The sequence below is a fragment of the Melospiza melodia genome, chromosome 13, assembly GCF_035770615.1.
Source record: "Melospiza melodia melodia isolate bMelMel2 chromosome 13, bMelMel2.pri, whole genome shotgun sequence".
NCBI lineage: Eukaryota > Metazoa > Chordata > Aves > Passeriformes > Passerellidae > Melospiza > Melospiza melodia.
The window spans coordinates 10,462,569-10,467,419 of NC_086206.1; positions in this window are offsets into that span (position 1 = coordinate 10,462,569).

The window sequence follows — 4,851 nt, forward strand, 5'->3', positions numbered from 1 at the left end:
AGAGTTTACAGCTCAGGTTTTGAAATACTAAATCCAAACTTGTTTTCCTAGAACTAAATCTTTAGAAAATAATTGTAGTCCAGTGGCTGGTGACAACTTTTTTAATGTCCTTTCAAAAAGGACCTTTTCCATTTTATGTCTGGAGTCATCATGAGTGTATCTTAAATATAAAGTGAGCAGCTGGTTAGAGAGTAGTCTTACCTGGAAAATGTATTGTAAATAAATGCAGCCATCCATTTGACATCTTGATGGATGCTAAAACTCATGATAGATCTTAAAACAGAACGTTTGACTACAGCTTTATTTTGTAAAGAGTAAAAACCATAGGAGATAAAATGTGCCTTTGTTGGGAATCTTGGCCATGCTCTTGGCAATAGCCAGCTCAGACGTGGCCTGTTCCATTTGCTCCTTCCTGTAGCAGTGCAGGATATGGATGAAACAAGGCTAGAAAAAGAATTTTAATTTTAGTTTGCTGTAAGTTAATTGCTGAAAGCTGATGGGATCCTGAAAATCATTTAAGTATACCTATTAGAAGGGGAAGATGAAAAATCTTGGGTGTCCTGTGCATAAAAGCCATTTGGAGGAATGCCATCTTTCTGCTTCCAAGGTGCATGGAAGTGAGGTGCTGTGGGGTTCTGGTGGGTCCCTTTGCTCAGGCACTGCCTTGGGATACCAAATGACCTCAGCAGTGAATTCTTGCAGGTGTCTCTGCTCTGTAGCAGGCCTAAATAGCTCTTGGCATTTGAAACTTGCTGCATTGAGTTTCCGAATCCTTTTTCAACTCTGAGCCCACCCTTTGTTTTTTGGTGCTAAATGTGACATCTTTCAAATGCTGTCCAACAGGTTATAGGGAAGTACAAAGGGGAAGCAGATGATTAGTGCTTTAAGAAGGGTATTTCCTGCTACTATAGCAGCTCTTTAAAGGAAAATAGACCAAAAACCCTTTGATTGAGCAGGCTGAGGTAGGAATACAACCCCTTAGCCCTCACATATCCATACTTGAATTATTCCATGTAAATTATTTGACAATCTAATGTTGGGATGTGAGGCTGATTGTTTTAGTGTTTCTGTATAATAAGTCCTACTTTCCCAGAGTGCAAACCTCTGCCAGAAAAAAACACTTGACTGTGTGCAAGAGCTGGCTTGTAAAGAATGCATTTGTGTGGTGGTAGAGAAATCTGGGGAACCATGAGTGCAGAATTGGTGAGTGCTTTGCTTGTTTAAAATAAATAAAATGCTCTTGTGCGCGTATATGAAAAGACCTTTGCTGCTGTATGAAGCAATGTTTGACTCTTGAGCTTAAAGATCATTAAGCAATCAAATGCTTCTGAATAGCTGCTAGTGAAACTAATCTGCACTCTGGGCTGCATTTTCCCAAGTCTAAAGTTCATTTGTTGTGCTAGATTTGGTGACAGCGAGATCTGAAAATAATCCTGGTTCAAATTGCTCATTTATGCTGCCTGGCAAAAATATCTGTTCTGAACTTTAAGGTACCATCTTAAAAAAAGCCAAAATCCCCAAACAAATACATCTTCCTGGTCTGTACACAACATATTATTGCACCAGCAGTGTGAAGAAATATTTTTCTTTAAAAATAGCATGATGTGGTTGAGGTGAAATGTGCATCAATGGTTGCTGTTTGCATTTCCCTCCTCCTGTGACCTATTTCCAAACAGGACTGTTGCTCATTCTTAGAATAAATAGGAGACTGATTAAGGCTGGGTTGGGGTTTTGTCCCTCTTCACTAAAGTGGATCTTGAATCAAGGTGCTTTGTGGTTGCCTGGTAATCAGTAACTATGAAAAGACATTCTCGGTCAGAAAAATCAATGGCTTACCCAACAGCAGGTAGAAATCTTTCATATTGTCTTCCTTCAATGCATGTTTGCTTTTCCTTGTCAAAATTTTTCATGGTGCATGGGAGGAATAACTTATAAAATAATGTATTATTTCTATAAGATTCTTTTCATCCCAAAGTGTCTTACTAACCTGATGTTATGATATCAATTTTATCCATCAATATAATGTCACAAAGCATGATTGCTGACAATTTCAAGTGTGTCTGATCTGCAGTGTGTGCCACCTCCTGAATCGCTTCTGTGCAGTGTTTAAGCCACCAACTCCATCTACAAAAGGTAGTTTGAAGGCTCTGGTTTATAATGTTTTTTGAATGCAGGCAGTAGCACCTTCAGATAGTGGTAACTACACACAGAACCCCACTAATCTAAGGGTAGAACTGAGAGAAAGGAAATTTGTTGCAAAGAAATATTGGGACAGTGTTAGTAGGGTGGAAAGCCAAGAGGGTAAGGGCAGTGCTGGCTCCAAGGGAGAGGCTGCCCTGTCCTTTCCTGTCGTGCCCAGGGGCAGAGACCACACTGCCCTGCACCTGCCCTCCTGCACCAAGGGCTTTGTAACTAGTCAGCATTTCTGAGCTCTTCAGGTGAGTCACACAGTGGTATGTCAGAAGCAGAACAAACTTCTTGGGGAGTGCAGCCAAATACAGACATTGGGAATCCAGAAGCTGAGGCATTAATGTGAAAAATAAACCCAACCTTTGTAGTTACAGAGAACACTGGTCTGGTAATTTTACCTGGCATGGACAGTCTGATTTTTAAAAAAACAAACCAAAGCAACACCTAAATCTTTAAATGAATTACTGCACTTAATTTCTATTGAATAAAGTGATATTTCATGGTACAATTTTAGAGGAGTATTTTTAAAGTAAAAGCTATAGAAAAGAATAAGTCATGAAATAATGCAGTTCTACAGTTTCTGTATTATGTAACTATTTTGCTAATTATTACACTTAGACATAAAAACCTGTCCACAAAAACCCAGTAGTTGTGAAGTATAATTACTGTCTTTGGACATCTGTGAAAGTATAATGTTCTGGTGCTGCTTAGTGAGGGAAAACTATAATAGACAATTGTGATGAGCTGGTGAAACACTAAAAGGACATAAATTAGCACTGATGTTTATTTCTCAAATGTCATTATTGGAAAGTTGTTCGTTTTCATTTCTTCTTAATGTCTTCATCAGTGTCTCAGTTTTTACAGGCTTTTCGTACCGTGGTGCCTCATCTGGCCTGCACAGCACAGCACATCACAGCTGTCCTGCATCCCAAACTGGCTGCTGGCCTCCTGGAGATTAAATTTTATGAGCTTCATGGATTCTTTTTAAAGAATAAAGAGTATCCATTTTGGATACAGTCCTGTTTGAAGCTAGCCAGGTTTCTTTCCCAGTTCAGTAGTTTATCCACATTGAAAAAAATTTTTGTAATGCCAGTACAACCAACTATCATGTGGACATTCTTAAGCACCAGACAATCCTTACCTCATGGAATTAATCACTGCCCAGCTGATTTCAGTTAATAATGTGTTGTACTGAAAACAAATGTAGTGAAGATACAGAATGAACAATTTTAATGTTACTATGTCAAAAATTTTAAGATTTTATTGCAAAAGAGAGAAATCTTTGCTGTTGGAAATTTGAGGTTACATTTCTGCCTTACTCTAAGAATCACCACAGCCTGGTTTTGTTGAATTTAATGGGAGTTCTTCCACTGATTTCACTGATAGCAAGCAGGACTCTGTGATTTCAGGATATTAAGAAAGTATTTTCCACTTTAGCCCCTCTTTGGTTTGGGGCAGTTATTATATTGGTTTGTTTGAAAATACCAACTGCATGGAGGAAAGCACACTATGTTTCTCAGCATAGAGGAAAATAAAGGGAGGGCTATGTTTTTCTTTGTATTATCTTTTTCTTTGTATTCTCTTTTTCTTTGTATACTCTTTTAAAATCCCCATTGTGATCTAAATAAACTAATCTTCAAAAAGTAAGCTACTTCCGAAAGATCAATGAGATAATATGAAAGGCTACATCCTCAGGTAATAGAAAGAAATTTTACCTCATTGTTTTCACTGTAGTAGGGCTACATTGATTTAATCAGATGAAGTTTGTCCACACACTTTTAAAACTGATTTGTAACAGGGATGAGGGGATTTGAGTTTGTTATGTTGTTTTGGTTATTTTTTTTTTTTTTGGTAAATCCATGTTTCCTAGTGGATTCTTTTAGAACTTTGTGTTCTACAATTGTATTCCAATATACGTAAGAGCATTTTCTCCTAATAATATGCATTGTCCATTTGTTCCTTATTTTTTCCAAAGTATTCTTCTTTTCTTTCCAGTATAGAAGTTATACTAATGCAGGTTACTAATGCAGAGATACTGAAAGTGCAAATTGAAAACAGTTAGCTAAATAGTTTTATCATTTACTGTGAACATAAAACGATCTGTTCTTTTCTGTGTTCTTTCAATCAATAGCATCTTCCATTTTGTGACAAGCTCCACCTGCAGTGTTAGGGCCCCTAATAGGGAAATGGCCTTCTTTTCATTTATTTTCCTTTCTTGTGTAACTTACCAATTAACAAAAAGAGTGACTCCTCAATAAAGACCATCTAACAGTTTTCTAGGAAGCCACAGATCGGGTCCTCTGTCGTTGTTGAGAGTAATTAAATTTCTAGAAGAAAATGTTCCATTTTATTACAGGTCAGCTTGAGTATACAGAAAGATTTAAAGTTCAGGCTGATCTATAGCCCTTGGGTCAGTACAAATCACACCTGCAAGTCAGGTAAAAAGGTTAAAGCAATTAACCAGCCACAGATTGTTCAAGGAATAGTGCATTTTCTTGTTCTGAAAATAGATAGAATCTTAAGCATGAACAGGAGAGGAGATGCAGGTGTTTTTTTGTTTGTTTGTCCAAGAATTCAAACACAACTTCTAGCCCAGGTTCTGGAGCTGCAAGTGATGGGACTTGTATTCCTAAGTCCTTCAGTTCCTCTAGGAAACTCTGC